Source organism: Colias philodice, chromosome 1 (assembly GCF_061535455.1).
Source record: "Colias philodice isolate Cphi_HAF_F1 chromosome 1, ilColPhil1 Martin Lab GWU primary, whole genome shotgun sequence".
Classification (NCBI taxonomy): Eukaryota; Metazoa; Arthropoda; class Insecta; order Lepidoptera; family Pieridae; genus Colias; species Colias philodice.
Genome location: NC_143086.1, coordinates 11,854,973 through 11,872,849, shown reverse-complemented (window position 1 = coordinate 11,872,849; position 17,877 = coordinate 11,854,973). Strand labels below are relative to the sequence as shown.

Sequence of the window (17,877 nt, the reverse complement as noted above, 5' to 3'; positions counted from 1 at the left end):
TCCTAAAATGAAATATCACCGACCCGAAAAGCAGCCTGTCGAATTGTCAATCATGATGCTCCTGCTCTTTTTGTTTTCGTTATTTCTCATTGATATTTTTGGTCTTGGATTACTGATAATAGGAAATAATCCGAAAAGATCGATAATATAGGTACATTATGTTGAGAATTTAATGAACTGACTAACACATAAGCATAGAGCGCACAACTTTCTCCAAGGGACATTTAGGGCATATCCCAGACATATATGTAGATAATATATTTTTTGAGCAGTCAAAGTAACATATTTTGATAAAGTTATACAGATACTAACGTTGAAAATTTTAAAATTGACTTATCGACGCGACCATTTTTTTTCGACTAATTTCATACATCAGAGTTTACAATTATTGTTCTTTTTTGTTCTCTGTCGTCTGTTTGTTTAAAATTTGTATCAGATTATTTTTGGCTTTTCATGTTCATCACAAGTTCGAACTATAACTAATAAGTAGATACTAAGCTCCATCTTATTTTAAATTACGTGTTTTATAAAATCAAAAGTCTCTGTTTACATTTACAAAATCCCGCCAATAAAACATCAAACAAATCCTAATACTCTTTCAGCCATGCAGATAAATCAATCTGTTTATTCACAAACATTTGTAAACCGAGATACAAAAGAGACCATAAAAATGTGCCAATTGTTTTCTTTATCATGAGAACACACGCCACACTTGGTTGCGAGCAGTGCGTTTTATTTCGACAACAAAGGTTCTACGTTGACCACATCCATTCTTCTTTCTTTATTTTACAGCTACGGCTGCGGCCGAGACTTTAATAAAAGCTCTTCTGAAACGCATTCAATAACCGTCTCAACACAGGAATGTACATTCACTGCGAATACAGAAAGACAAATCTAGCTTTTTTTAATTACGCAAATTTGCAGAAAATGTAATATGTAAGTATCTGGCAACTGCTAATTCAGCTAATATTAGATACCTTTTTACTCTTTGATAGCATTAAATAACAATTTGTTATATCCTGTAAATATTTAGATTAGATTTCTTTTCATTTTACGAATAAGATCTTTCTTAATTACACGTCTATGCAGAAAATGTAATATGTATCTGGTTAACGCTAATGCAGCTAATATTACCTTTTTACTCTTAGATGTCACAAAGTAACAATTTGCTACATTGTGGAAATACATTGTTATATTTCTTTAATTTATGAAGAAATTACTAAGCAAATAAAAAAGCTTTGTAGAAAATTTAATTTGAAACTGGTTTTGGTTAATGCTAATATAGCTAGTTTATAATTTTTACTCTTGGATATCATTTTAATAAGTGTTATTGGCTTTTTTAATTTTATGAATAAAAAAAAACAAAACAAACAAAGTACAAAATTACCAATTTTTGTACTATTTCAAATATTTAAAAAGAGAGAAACATCGATCAGGATATACTGAGTGTTATTGTAAATTTCAACGGCGTGATTAACCTAAATAATGAAAACTAAAAAAATAGCCAATCGGAAAATGAAAACACTCGCCGTAGCAGCTAGCGCAAAAAGCGCATATTATATTGCAGTTATTACACATACATTTATTTACATGTAGGGCAATTAATTTGTAGTATGCTATAATGATTACTGGAGAGTCGTACGAGTTATTCATTGCTAGTTCATTGATTCAATATTCGTTAATTATTCCTTATCAACCAGCCATTGATGAACGTTCGAACACGACCTCTAAAATTATGTCACGTTATAATTGCACTAGTATTTACAAACACGACTGTAAAACACGTTTATCAGTCGTCATAGGTGTTTATATCTTATTAATTATTATTACAACGCATTAGCGATTAGATTGGGGTATATTACTTGTTTAATTATGTAATATTTTTATAGCCGTTATCAATATAACTATGCTCATTATATACTGTATTCAAGAGTACTAGTCGTTTATCTGATTGACGAGCAGGGAAGTTTTACGATTGTATTTTAACATCAAATTGAAATGGTTAAAGCTTCGCCGGTTTGTACGTAATCGTGACGACAAATTGTCGCTTCGGTAAAAGTTTCGTGACTCGCATGTACAATTAGAAGTGTACACAAGCGGCCACGGAAAGCGATCTTCTAGTACTTTTTTCCGGAACGGCGGTGTGTCATCACGAACGAGACTTTAACTATGGTGTAAATGTTGAGTAAACATTACTAAAGTCGAGATGTTCAAAGGTTTTTGAAAGCCAGTACGTTTTTATTTGAGACAGTTTCCTAAAATGTAAACCAAAGACTGTGTGTAAACCTGAGCCCTCGATCTGTCTGACGAGGCCATTAAACGTGTTAATAACGTACCAAGCCAGGCTGTAAATTGAAATAATGCTATTATTAGTATATTTGTATGTGAAGCGTGTAATTAAAGTTTACTAACTTAAGTACTATGTTTACCTACTCATTCTCAGGCGCAATTTAAATATTTATTAGTGCTTAGTATTTACTAGGCATCTGCATGTAATGTACCTACTGTTTTACAATTCGAAATGAAACAATGGATGGTTAGATCTTGGACAATAAAGTGCGTCACACACGGTGAAGATACTATAATATTTTATCTTAAGATACTGTAATATTTTATATCACAGTATCTTAAGGTATCCGGTATCAGCGTTCTGACCATCATTTTTCTTTTTGTCATTGCGTAGGTACTAAGACCCCTGTAGAACCGCCATCCTGTTACAAATGACCCACAAAATTTCGGGTCGATGATACGTTCCAAATTGACTGAAACAACGTATTTTTATGTAATGAACACGAACAAGTTTAAAGCTTCTCATTTTTTTTTTCAAATGACAAAAGAACATTCTCAATGTTATAATACAGTAGATTATTTAATAATGTAAAGTGTAAAGAGAATTGTTTCATGAGAAGTTGTGTAAACACACAGGCTAACTGTAAATATCCATAACTGCACAAGAGATCCTTTTCAAAACAATCAAAACGTTTCACTTAAAACGCGTACATTTTATGGTTTTATTGCTCAATTTGTTCATTGTATTAGTCAGGTAGGTACACAATAAAGATCAACGTTCGAGCCGATAATGTAGTGCAAATGGATTCGGAATGCAAGTCGGATCCGGACTCGCTCCACGCAGTTTCAACTTTCAACTAATTGGCAAGTCAACTTTCTTGCGCGCACACACTGCTCTCGCAGTTTCAAATACGGCAAGGCAACAACAAGTACACAACAACTTTTATCCTGTATGTATTACAATTATTAAGGTCTTGCACTGATGACTTTCAACGTCAGTTTCGAGATTACGTGCAGACAGAAAATTATCAAAACCGCATGTCAATGCGTTCCATACATTCCCTATTTTACTGTTAAATTACACTTAACCTTTGTGTGATAAGAAATTTTAGGAATATTTTATTGTTTTTTTTTTCATATAATTTAAAGTAATATCCATTTTTTTTATCACATTTAAAATCCCCACTGATTACAATACTGTTTTTGTCTACTAGTTGTTCACTAGACTAAATAACCATTATAGAGTCAATATATAATTATAAACTTCTTTCGTTAAACTCTTAAAATTTAGAACAATAATTGTCGCCATGTGAAATGCATTCCAGAATGTAAGTAAACAATAATCTATAGTCTCCTAAAGTGAAGCATTGTCGCTTTGTCATTTGTGCTCGTTTACCTGACATTAATGTCGGAGTTTCAGGACAGCGCATTTCAATAGAGCCTTTTGTTAGCGGAGCACCTACATGCCAAACACGTGTTGGTCTTCCATAGATAAGTCATACAGTGTCAAATACGCCTTTGTGTACGGTAGATTAAGGATACGCTACGATGTCCGAGTAAAGTGTTAAACAGTATTATCAATTATGAGACGATTAAGCTTCAATGCCGTTACCGTTAATGCTCATCAAGCTTGGTGGGAAAAATGCACACAATTTTGTATTTGCTTCTTATTAAACGAAGCATTTCTTTCTTCAATTTTTAAACACGTTTCATTTACATTCGACTCGTACTAATTGAAAACAGATTGTTTTAGAAAGCTTGATTGTTCCATTAATGAGCACTAATTGGATTTTTAATAATGCTTGTCTGCTGTAGGAAAATCATTATATATTTTGGTGTTTGAGCTTTCACACATAACGTAAACAACTTTGTTCTATCAAACGTTTGGTAAACGTGCTCACGTATTTCGTTTGCCAAACGTACCGTGTATTAAAAAAGGTAAGTACATATTGATATCAAAGGGAACGGCACAGAATAAACTGATCGGCTTGTTCAACACCCCTGTGTGAGATCGCAAATACCAAACCAAACCATAAAATGAAAGTAAAAAATAGAAAAATGCAGCGGATTTGTTTTTCCACGTTAGCAAATTCCAACATTCATTACATATACTCATCGTAGGCATATATTCGATCATTGGTTTTACAATGTGAAAAGCGAAAGGTATTTCAGGGGAGGCGGCAGAATATATTGACATAATCGGAGAATGGAAAATAAACAAGTCGAGGCGGCGGACGACCGCACCGCGTTTGAAATTTTATTTTACCATTTCATTTTAGTGAAATGTTGATTCACGCTAATTAATATAACTTTCTCTAATTAAAATAAAACTATTGTGAAACAGGAATGTGTTTTAATTTTCCTAATATTCAATCCTGTTTCAAATAAAAAAATTAAAATTGATCTCCTGTTTCTATCTCGCTGCACAAATTTTCAATAGGAATTAATAAACCTGTTAATTAATTTCAGAGTGCCTTCAGTAAATTTCTGTGTATATTTAAATGAGACAGTCCAATCATACTTGAAAAGTATTCAAATATACCTAATATTGGAATATGGAAATTTTTAATTAATGAATTCTTTGAAAATTCCTGCATAATTAAATATTGAATGCAGCTCAATACCTATCAATATTTTGGTAAATACCAGCTACATGCAATCCGTAGAGAAAGTTTCGGATATTATTATTCGGATATTTGATATGAAATAATATTGATTATATTTTATTAGGTGTATGAGGTAAGTTCACATTTTAGTTACAAATTTTTAAGCAAATCACTCTTTGTTAGTTATATGTATGTATAAATTAGATATTTCTCTTTACGAAAACTCTTTCAGACAGAAAGCACTATTCAGGAGTGACAAAGTTATTTTTTCAAATTGATCAACCTTGACGTGTTCAATATCATTATGCAGTCAACATTAAAATTGAAAAGTTGACTGTTTTTTGGTTAACAAAAGATCGAGCAAATCGTCGAATAGCCTTAAAGACACCGGAAACCTGATTATATGTTATTCCATTAGTCGCTCGCGTGTGATCATCTGATACACTATTCATTGTACCTACAAGTGTAGACCATTGAACGGATATAATTTTTTTAACACGCCCAGGCCCATGCACTGCCATGCGATAACACAAAGCGAAACCGTAGGGTCTTCTAAACAATACAATCTGGTCACCCTTCTGTGGAAGCCATTTTTTATTCAGACGGTTATCGATTCATACCGATCGAGAATTAAAAGTTATACCCATAACATATTGATGGAACGGCCGCGGCGAGGTAATATTCCCTAGCGCCTAATCGAAAATCGATGGGACTGTGCGCAATAGTTTTAGCGGATCGCGTTTCATTTTTAGAGATAGCAGCGAGCGTTTATGTTTGTGAATTTGGATATTACAGTATCCTAATTTAAGACTTTTTAATGGTTCATAATGTGTACATAGACATATACAAAAAATAAGTTCTATGAAGTGTTAAGTAAGTTTTAAAATGCGTAATAAAGTTATCAAGGATCTCACATTATTTTATGGAGAAAAATTTATACGTTGAAAAACGTGAGGTTTGAAAAACAAATCGTGAGCAAATGCACACAGACATGAGATTTTCAGTTTAACAATTTTACATTTTTGTTCGCAATCTTGTCGTTTTGTTCACATAACACAACTACTGCCAATTTTGTTCGACATTTTATTAAATTCACACATTCGATATTATCATCTCTTACTAATACATAATACATCTCTTATTAATATTTCTAGTATAAATTAATAGTATTCTTTATTTGTTTCGTTTCGTCATAACGAGAGCAACAGAGCATTTAATAATAATAATAAAAAAACACTTTATTGCACACACAAACAAAACAAAATCAAAAAAAATACAAAGTAATATAGAGCGGTACAAAATAGGCGGCCTTATCGCTAAGAAGCGATATCTTCCAGGCATTGTATGATACAAATTCAATACTTGTATTTTATTAGTAATTATATGTACAATTTGCAGTGTTTTAATTTTGACTTGTGCGTTATCAGTCGCGATAAGAAGCAAGGTGACCAAATTCACGTTTTTAAATATTCAATGCGTAAATAAATATGACTGATTTGAAATTTCATTATAACACACTATAATATAAAGAATAAATCATATACGCGCTTAATATAGAGCTAAAGAAAGCTCTCTCTATAGCAGATATAAAAAAAAAACTCGCTTCTTTTTATACTGGATTTCTGGAGTAATAATTTATTTTTTACATTGTGATACGAAATCATGTAGCGCGTTTTCACTCGTCAAACATTTATTATTAATTGGAAATGCTCGACAATTTGCAGTAATCTCTCGAACATAATCCCGCTACGTTTAAATGGATTCATTGCGAAATATAATTGAAATCGAAATGAACAAATCCAGCAGCTTTATTATGAATAAGCGCGAGTTTATTTAAATACAGTTGGCGCGCGTTCAGATTATTTTTTTTATCCCATTCAATTCAGTAATGCCTCTTACAACACACGCTAAGCTGTCTATAGTGAAGCACGCTAAAGCTCTACCTGTGAATCCTTTAATAAGATTTAGCCAAGTACTGGAATACGAATAGTGTAATAAGCGGCGCGGGCGTCTGTAAATCGTTTTAAAATAATACATATTCTCTACAGCGAGCTATGCTATGCGTTGGTTTTGGTATGTTGTATGTGGAAGACATTTCGAACGAGAGTCGCGAAAGCACACGAAATAACAAGTCAGCTAGGCAGTGCGGAGAATCATTTTTACCCACACAAATGCTTATAATTTATAAAGTGGCAGCATCAGTTACTGTACGTCTATTGACAAGAACATAGTGTTATATTTTTCTAAGAGTTCTGTATGAGCATCAGCCAGAGCATATGCGAAAGTTAAGTGTTCGTAGAACTTCTGTATCATTTCCAATTTATTTATATAGTAATTATAAAATAGATTTCCTATAAGTGATACTGGATACATAGTCGAGATGTGATCTAACTAATGTTTGGTAGAAGCAGATATATGTATCATTTCGTCTGAAATTCCTTGTAATACGGGTGACGAAACCTTACATACGGTAAACTTTTTTTAAGCAGAACCACTAACAAGAATATGTTCGACTAGTTTAAATTTTGATGGTAAAATATTTATTAAAAACTTATGTTTGTGAAATATTATTTTCAGTAAAAAATGCTTGCAAATACTTAGACATGTTCGTAGTATAAACATTCTGTTGTTAAATAGCGTGTTTTTTTAATAATTAAATACATAATAATTTAGGGATCACAGACAGTCCGCTATGCAGCGCATGGATGGCGTCCGAGGAAACGGCAGCCCACGTCATCATGGAATGTACGGGGGTTGAGGAGTACAGGGCAAGACACCTGGGGTCTCCCGGGTCCCTCCCTGAAGCCTTCGGCAGCCCTCACAAGCTGCTTGGCTTCATGGAGGAGCTCGGGTGGTTTCAGTTTAAGCTGGTTTCCCCCACCTCCCTCTCTCACGCAAAATAGGCGCTTGACGTTGCGGAGAAATGCCCGTATATTATTATTATCGTGTTTTTCTGTATTGATTAATTAATTGAGGGATTTTTCACATATAATGACATATAAGGCTAAAAACAATGGTTTTGTAAGATTCTCAACAAATATACACAGCTGAAAAGGAAATCTACATCCATCCCATCGCTCAAAGGAACTAGAATTTGATTTTGATTCATTTTATTCCAGAAATACTAAAGCAAAAACCGTGCATGGTCATTTCGAGCGTAGTATCAAATGTTTTAATTAAAAGCGAATTTTACAGAGTAATTGCAATACAAATTGACGAGGGGCACCTACGTGGTTATGAAATTTGCCCCTTTCTCTGCGGTCAATGAATCCGCGTGGAGCCGTATTACCGCGGCCCTCCTGTACTTTGAGTGGAAAAAGCAAGCTGATCAGTAGTTTTACAGCGAATACTATTATTGCACCCCCACCAGGGGTCAAACGCGAGCTTATCAAAGTCCAATTCCGATATAGTCCATTGAAAAGTTACATTTGGGGATGCATTTTTTAGAGGACGCAATTTTATTTTTTTGATGTGTAGGGGGGGTCAGTGTGAAGCTATCACCAAGTTTGTGGGCTCGCCACCCTTGTCCCACGGCCACCATCTTGAAAATAACGGTTGATATGATTTTTACGATAGATCTCTTACATATCAAAAAAACAAAATTGCGTCCTCTAAAAAACGCAAGGTTAGGCCTAAAAAATGTAACATTTCAATGGACTAGTACCACTGCTAAAATAATTACTGCCAAAATTAAAAGGCGGAGGTGCTTTATTGTATAAGGCATTTATTATTTCGTGTACAAATTTCATTACCTAGGTATCACTTTTAATGATACAACTAAAATGCAGTAAAACGGAACTTTTCATTATTATTATGTCATCTGCTGCTCATCGAAAAGTGGTAATATGTATATAAATTAGTTCAAGTACCTACTTACGTGGTTAGTATTGAAACAACTTTACATACATTTCGGTTATTAATCTGGCTAGCTTTTAATCGAGCAATTAGCAACTGAGATTTAAAGCTCAATTATTATACGCACCAACCGCTAAATTACCAATAAATGCATAATATGGTTTCTGTTATCATTTTAATTAAATATAGAAGTTATTCTGTAGCTGCATAATTCAAGGGTATCGTCAATGTTAAAAAAATAATAACTAACCCCTTTATGATAAACAACTAATTAGTGTGGGCACGATATTGTTTCCAAGAATGCCTTCCCTGCTGTAACACAGTGGCGTCAGCGACTAGCACGGAGGGACTTTATGTTTATTTAATTGCTATGTACCTATATCTTACTGTGTACCTATATAAACTGTTGTGGAGTTTTTAGAATTTTATAGTAGAGTGCTAGTTATGCATTTAATTAATTTATGGCATTTTTTTTGTATGTATTTTCAGTATTATTTTAAACTCTAAGAACAAGCATATTCCGTATGTCAAAAAGTTTATCTTGTGCCTTTTATATCTACGAATCTATGTTGATAATACAGTGATTTCAAAGACTAAAATTGTTACATTGTAATATTATATTGGTGGTGGTAAGGTGAAATAAATGATGTAAATGATGTAAAAAAAAATATATGCATTGAATATATGATGATATTGATTAACTAATGCTATGCAAGCATACTTGCCATTTAAGTTATTAGAGCTTCATATAAATTATTCAAATTGAGTGATAGCATTTTCAATTTATTTCACGATTTCACAACATGTTGAAAATATGAGGTAATATTAACATAGCTAGCTAGATGTACTTAATATGTTTGAGTTCATTCATGATATTTAGTGCAAATACTATTTCAGAAAACAACAAATGTGTTATGAGTCAGGGCTTGGAATCCTATTTAAGCTATTATCGTGCTTCATAATATCGATTGAACATGAACCGCCTCTGTATTACAAATACAGTGTAAACTCTACATAACGACACTCGATTTAACGACAAACTCTCTAAAGCGTCAAAATCAATTGCCTTTGGTTGGTTTAGCTTATCTACCATACAATGATACACTCTACATAGCATCACACCCACTCTCAATAACGACAACAATTAAGTAATAAACTCGACGTCATGCATACCGAGCTTTCTAAGAAATTCGTTCTTTTGTTTACAAATTGGGATTGCTTGCACGTGTAGACTGTTTTTGACCATGCCTAATAAGTATGAGTCATGGATTATCTATACGTTATCATATTCTTAGTTGCTCAAAAACTTTCAAACTGTAAACATGGCTAGTAAAAGAAAATCATTGTGTATTGACGAAAAAGTTTTATTGATACGCGCAATAGAAACGGGAGAAGATAAGTGATGTTGGCAAACGCTTTGGACTATACACAATAGCGTTCAAGTAACATTCTTTTTTATGTACATAACTACTAACACTAGTCTGAAATAAATTTTCTCTTTTTCTAATTCTAATTTTTCTTCTCTCCATTTAACGGTATAACGCCATAAAATGCACAGTCCCTTCGGTGTCGTTATATAGAGTTTACACTGTATTTTCTACGAAGTGATTTACTTGGATGATAAACAATGTTTGACAGAAAATGGCTTTTAACGAAATGGGGTTAAAGCTAAACTGGCGTCGAATTTGTGTAAAATATACAATTAATATTACGATAAATGTATGAAATAAAATTAATATCCAAAAAATAATTAAATGAGTTTAAACTTACGGTGATGAAAATGTGGAAATAAAATTTAACCGCCGAAATATTCTACGGTTTTTATGTTTTTAATAAAATTTTATCCAGTTTTATTCTACACTAGCGACCCGCCCCGGCTTCGCACGGGTGCAATGCTGATACTAAATACACTACAGAAAAATTGTGAACGTTGTATAGGTATAAAAATATAGCGGCCCGCTCCGGCCTCCGGCATCGCACGGGTATAAAATACATAGCCGGGCGGCCGCAAACGCTACGTCCTGCAATTTTTAAATCTGTAATATCTTCGAAAATATTCACTTAAATCATACGGTGTAAAGGGCCATATAGATCTATATTAAATGAACAATGTATCCATGGTATTTAATTGGTTAAGGATTAATGCTGTATTGGTTAAAATCGCTTCGAAAATTAGCCATTATTTGTCGTAAAAAGTAAATGACAAAAAAAAGTTATTGTGGGTTATCCATAAGAGATAGACATATACCATCGCGGACTTTTCTGTAGACCTTTTCAATGTGTATAATACTTAGTACATTATTTTGATAAAACTCGTAGGGTTCAGCCTGCGTTTGCAATGTAAGCGGAATAAATGTAATTTTTTACGACATCACATTAGAAAGCTCAAAAATAACAGTACTTCTCCACTACTTAATGGATGTTATTATACATATAAACCTTCCTCTTGAATCACTCTATCTATTAAAAAAAACCGCATCAAAATCCGTTGCGTAGTTTCAAAGATTTAAGCGTACAAAGGGACATAGGGACATAGGGACATAGGGACAGGGAAAGCGACTTTGTTTTATACTATGTAGTGATAGGTACTTACTTACAAGCTCACTTCAACAGGCAATGGCATTTACAACAAAAAATACCTGCTCTCAACATAATTTAATCTAGTACCTACTTTTATTTATAAAATTCACGAAAAGCTTATTAATATTAATTCTTGTCAATATTACCTATATAAAAATCTCTACATTTTCTTTAGTTATGTATTAATTCCGAGTAATTGTCGAAATATGTTAATAAATATTAATATTCACCAGCATATTTTGTACTTATTTGAATAGATTATTTAGATAAAGTTAGCTGGCAACAATATTGCAAATTTGAAGTGTGTCAATGTTATAAAGCGTACACTTGAAATATAGGGCCCCGGCGTTTCGTCGCCCACGCAATACTCAACTTGAAATCGCTAACAAATGACATCAGTTTAAACAAATTTACTGTCGATCGTGAATACTATGAATACAGTATAATGATGTTATATACGGCAGTTTGGATTTAACTCACTTTGACAAACATTTATACAAATACGATATAATTGCCCCAAACAATATTTGTTTGCTAAGTTCAAAAATACATAATTCAAGTATATTGTATCGTTGCATAAATACACTTTCATCTATAAAGTTTTAAAACACGACGGAACTTTAATGAAGTATTTATTATATTCTAATAACAACAGTCTATACTATACATACTCAGCAAGGAAAAATACTTTTTGGGACTACAAAACCTGGAGTAATCATAAAAAAGACATATAACATCAATAAGAAATAAAAATCGCGCAAGCATGAACGCGAGCGTTAAATTGCGAAAAAAATATAAAAAGCGGTTGTATGTACAAAATGGAAATAGAACAAAACATAAATAGAACAATGATTGGAATGCACAATGGGGATGGGAAAGCGTCGGTGGTTGACGTTCCTTGGCGGGCGAAATGTTTTCTATAGCGTAGCTTAATGTGGACCTACCTGTCCCGGCGCAATGCCGCCGCCTCGCCCTGGCCGCTGCTTTCACCGATCCGCGCTCACGGAATCCGGTAGCTGTCAAAATTTATTTCAAAGTCTATACAGTTCTTCCTTACTACGCTTCGTACTTTCAATTCTTCGGAAAGCGCAGAGCAATGTTGGCAATGTGAAGTATTCGTTAATTTCTTTACTTTGTCAATACTATAAGGTAAGTTACGTACATTATAAAAAATCGAGTATTATCAACTTTGTTTGAATATAAGAAAAACATGATCAATTGCAACAGCACACATTCGCTTCATAAGATACAATAGCAATGCACAACTTAACATACTTAGGAACTATAATTAATACTAGTAATGGTTACATTTTTTAATTACCTGATTAATAGAAAATGGTCGGAATGTAGCTGTCATCTAGAAGTTTTGTTCTTCATCTTTACTCCGGATGTACAATCAGCGATCTGTAACAATGAAAAATAATATTAAATATTTGCTCTATTTATACGATAGCTTAACTAATCGCACAGCTGGGGATAGTACATCGCATTATACATTATGAATATTTCGCAATGGCATTGTAAATTAATAATTATAATATATAAGCGTTACAAATACCGTTGATCAACCAACTAGATTCGGGCTGTAACCAGGTTGAACCTGTTCTCCCATCGTTCAATTAAATCCATTAATAATTTACTAGTTTATAGGTTGGTCCGCGGTGGTATAAATGCTACGCCTATAGTAAAAAATAAAAACTTACCGAACAGGTCCTCATTAGCCATCTCGATAAAATGTCCTCGATATCTCAGCAATGTTACCTGTGGGAAATAGAAAACGTATGATTTCAAACAACAAAATATAGGTTTCGACTTCTATAAAAATATTATAATATGATAAGCTATTTGAGAGATGAAAACATAATTGTTAAGTAGCATCGGTGTAAAGGCAGACTATTATTTGACGTTAATGAAAGCCTGCAGTCGCACAGAATTTGCGTAATGCATCGTGTGAGGAATGCTGCATTCATTATATCGAGCAACAGGTGAGTCGTTCATTCATTAACCTAACTACATTTTAATACCCACACTATAATAATGCGAAAAAGCTTTTACTTTTTGTACGTGAGTAACTTTATGCCGGCGTTTGAAATTACTGGATCAGTGACCTAAGCCACTCGTGACTCGTGAGGCCAACCGGCTAACGTGACGTCATCGACTTGATCATCGTTTCGAATATTTGTGATACGAATCATCAGTATTTCTAATTAGCTCCATGCGAAGGTATCGAAGTTCAAATTTTTGTAAACCCAAAAACGTATGAAAATGAATGTAGAGACGATTTAGTAAAACTACATTCAAAATAAATCCATACTTATGTACCTACTATATAAGTTAATATTCCGTAAAGTGACAAGAGGTTATCGTAAACACGACAAGTTGCAAGTTCGCTCCGAGTTATTAATGAGAGTTGTAAACAGCAAACAGACGTAGTACGCACGCAATAAGGTTAAATTTAATCCATTTTCTTGGGGCACATATTAAAAAGCTTTCCGTATTTAGAAATCGATCGAACGACGCTTGCGCCATGCGAACATTCGAGATTCGACGCCGGTGTAGGCCTATTCCCGCACTTTGATTACTTTAATGATTTTGCGCCTTTGACGGATCATGGAGGTCATTAAATAATTTGTTCAAATATAAATTTGAAGTATACTAATCAATTTGCCTGAGATAAAGTCATATTTTAATGCAACTTTTCTTGCAAGACATGAAGTAAAAAAATTGGGTAATATATTTAAAATTATATAAACAAACTAGCGGCCCGCCCCGGCTTCGCCCGTGGTATATATGAAAAATAGATGTTGGCCGATTCTCAGACTTACCCGATATGCACAGAAAATTTCATGAGAATCGGTCCACCCGTTTCGGAGGAGTATGCAGACTAACATTGTGACACGAGAATTTTATATATAAGAGATACTAAATAAACAACTACACATATCACATACTTTGGCCAAACAATGCGCGAGCCGCGAACCCACGCCTAGAAAACGCAAACGCTTAACTTAGTAGGTATTGTAGTGTGCAAATAAAACAATAACACGGATGAGGTCAAATCAGCTGTAGTTTTATGCACGTATTTAGTTAAGCTTGTAACTACAATAACGCGCCCTGACCTCGGATAAAACTAACGGGTCTGGTGCATTCGCGAAGTTCAACGGCCCTTGTTTTTTCGCCAACGTTTACAACCGATGCCATTCAAATCGTCGCGTCGCGTCGGCTTCGAGCTCATTGGATTACGAGGGGCGCTTATGCAGTTCTCGGCAGATGGCGTTGTTATCAATAGCTTTAATCTTCACCCACAAACGCTCTGTTAACCTAGTACTAATTCAAAAGGTGAGGGAAAATTTGAATCAAAAAGATTAACGCCAATGCTGTTTAGAGAGATCATCTCTGTCGATAAGGTTGAAAAGTGCTACTTATCAGGTCTCATTCAGGTAAGTATTACGACTATAAACATTGATGTAATAAATACACCAGTTCAATAACATTACTTATCATTGAATGTAATAAAACCGATCGAAATGTTTGGGATATCCTTGATAAACTTTTATGATGAAAACATTAATATAATTCGTTGTAAATAAAGTAAGGTAAAATGCAGAGCGATATGCCGCGCATAGCATATAAAATTGTTTATGCGTCGTTCAGATTGTCTATGAATTTCAACTTGTTTTGTTTAACCTTGCCCTTGTTTTCGGCACATAGCATTTATCTAGTACGCATTGAACTTGCACGAGCGATACGACCTGTTCACTGACCTGGCTTCTCTGAAACAGACGATCATAAACTAAAATTTTTATTTTACATTTTTGTACGAAATCACTTGTGTAGTTTCATGGCATCAGGATAAAACGAAATGTTTCAAAATAGTATTTTATCGTGACGTCATTACCTCAGGGCGCCGGTTTTACGAATATATTTATCGATAAATACTTCATTGGGATTCAATGACATGTGAAGAAGTCCACTCATTTGAATATACATATTTATATTTCCTTGTACAATAAACCTTTACACATTATCTTAATTTAAATTCAATGTGTTCGGAACGTGCTGAATAAATACTGACGCCTTTAACAAAACAGAATTCCCGTCAAATTGGAAACCGAATTGATATCAGATGCGAAATACTATTGTTGGGAATAGATGGGATTTAGATTGAGACCGATCAAAACTAACAGGAATATTGCATTTATGTAGATCACTCGATCTGCTTTCGCATTCAAACTCCAAAGCTATTGAATTTGGCGGTACGTTAAAGTTAATCCTTGTTAATCTTCTAAAATATCCAAGTTACTTGATATATTGAAATAGAAATCGCCGGCGTCTAGACATCAGATCTAAAAGGTAACTAGTGTAACGTATAGACTGGGGTAGAAGCCTTTGAAAATAATGAAAAGATAAAAAAAATCGCAGTCGGATGAAACCCATTAGAAAAGGAGGGGAATATGATAAAAATGTAAGGAAAAATAAATTACGGTCAATCCGAGTTCGGGAAGCGGGACGGGGGAGCTTTTAAGAGAAAAAAATGGTTTCTCTCGATTTCCGACAAAACTACAAATCCTATAGAAAAAAGTTCAATGGCAAAGTTGTAGGTAATTAAAAGTTCTACAACTTTTGTATTCACAATTTTTTCACATAACCTATAAATTTAGGTGAAAAATTCAAAAAACCAAGTTTTTGGTCTTTTATTTCTATCTACTTCAAAATTTATTTTTTTTCTACGAAATTTGGTGGAAACTTACTTTATTATGTCCCAAATACACTGTAATTTATTTGATTGAAAATATTTATTTTTTCGCCTTATTTTGAATTAATACCAAAAAAACAACCTAATTTTCAATCGAAAAGTCACCCGTCAAAATATCAGCTTTTTTCAAAAACTTGGGGAGCCTTTTATTCATTGAAATCTCTACTTTCATATGGTGTAAAAAAAAATAAATACTACCATAGTAAATGTTCTCAGGAAATGCATACAAACAGTGTGATAATGAGCTTTTACTAAATCAGGCACACTTCTCGAACTCTATATCTTCTCTTGTATCGGCTTTTCGGTAATATTTCAAAAGAAAAATAATTATCTGTTCTAAGTTTAATATTTTACAGCATATTCAAAAGCAAAATGATGTCGATAAAAACATTTCAGGTAGTTCGAGAAGTGTGCCTGATTTAGTAAAAGCTAATTTTCAGACTGTTTGTATGCATTTCCTGAGAACATTTACTATGGTGGTGTTTATTTTTTTTACACCATATGAAAGTAGAGATTTCAATGAATAAAAAGCACCCCAAGTTTTTGAAAAAAGCTGATATTTTGACGGGTGACTTTTCGATTGAAAATTGGGTTGTTTTTTTGGTATTAATTCAAAATAAGGTGAAAAAATAAATATTTTCAATCAAATAAATTACAGTGTATTTGGGACATAATAAAGTAAGTTTCCACCAAATTTCGTAGAAAAAAAATAAATTTTGAAGTAGATAGAAATAAAAGACCAAAAACTTGGTTTTTTGAATTTTTCACCTAAATTTTTAGGTTATGTGAAAAAATTGTGAATACAAAAGTTGTAGAACTTTTAATTACCTACAACTTTGCCATTGAATTTTTTTCTATAGGACTTGTAGTTTTGTCGGAAATCGAGAGAAACCATTTTTTTCTCTTAAAAGCTCCCCCCTCCCGCTTCCCGAACTCGGATTGACCGTAATTTATTTTTCCTTACATTTTTATCATATTCCCCTCCTTTTCTAATGGGTTTCATCCGACTGCGATTTTTTTTTGTTTCAAAAATTATCTACTCTAGTCTAGTATTGTAATTAATATGCTTCAATTAGCATAGTAAATTTATGCATTGATAGTAAATACGTCACGACAATGATAACGAATGTTATTAGAGAGCGCTATCGTATAACGCACTTGGACACGTCACACCTCTATCTGCTCTATGTCAAGAATAATTGATTACAACGAAATTAATGCCTTGCCTTCATTACTATAACAGCTCCAGTAATGAAGCTAACTACCACTTCTAGTTGAAAAGACATAAAAGTATAGGCATATCAATATTTCGGCTTATATCTATACTAGAGGTCCGCCCCGGCTTCGCCCGTGGTACATATTTCGCAATAAAAGGTAGCCTATGTCCTTTCTCGGGTATCAAAATATCTCCATACCAAATTTCATGCAAATTGGTTCAGTAGTTTAGGCGCGATTGAGTAACAGACAGACAGAGTTACTTTCGCATTTATAATATTAGTATGGATAAGGGTTTTTTTATTTCTATATTAAATTAAAAAATCCACGCAATAAGTCATGGCCAAAATAGTTATAGCGGTGCGTATCGCTTCTAACTGCACAGTCAGTTGACACACCTACTGCGAATCTTGTTTCTGATTTCCCATTTACGGAAAGCCTTGTAGAATATTTATTATTAAATAACGTCCAACTCTAGAAAATGCAAATACATACGTAGTCGCTTCGAGCGAAGAAATTATTCTATGGATATTAAAAAGACTCCTACGTTAAGATTAAATATATCAATCATTGCCC

At 33.5% G+C, this 17,877-nt stretch overlaps 1 long non-coding RNA gene across 4 annotated transcripts in view; it reads right to left on the bottom strand.

The window, feature by feature from the left end:
• Positions 1-17,877, bottom strand: part of LOC149491379 (uncharacterized) — a 68,423-nt gene that overhangs the window by 13,913 nt on the left and 36,633 nt on the right. For all 4 annotated transcript variants that reach the window (XR_016316002.1, XR_016315999.1, XR_016316001.1 and 1 more), the window contains exons 3-5: positions 13,034-13,091; positions 12,652-12,734; positions 12,275-12,346 (exon numbers count right to left, since the gene is read on the bottom strand). This is a non-coding gene — a long non-coding RNA (uncharacterized LOC149491379). The remainder of the gene's footprint in view (positions 1-12,274; positions 12,347-12,651; positions 12,735-13,033; positions 13,092-17,877) is intronic.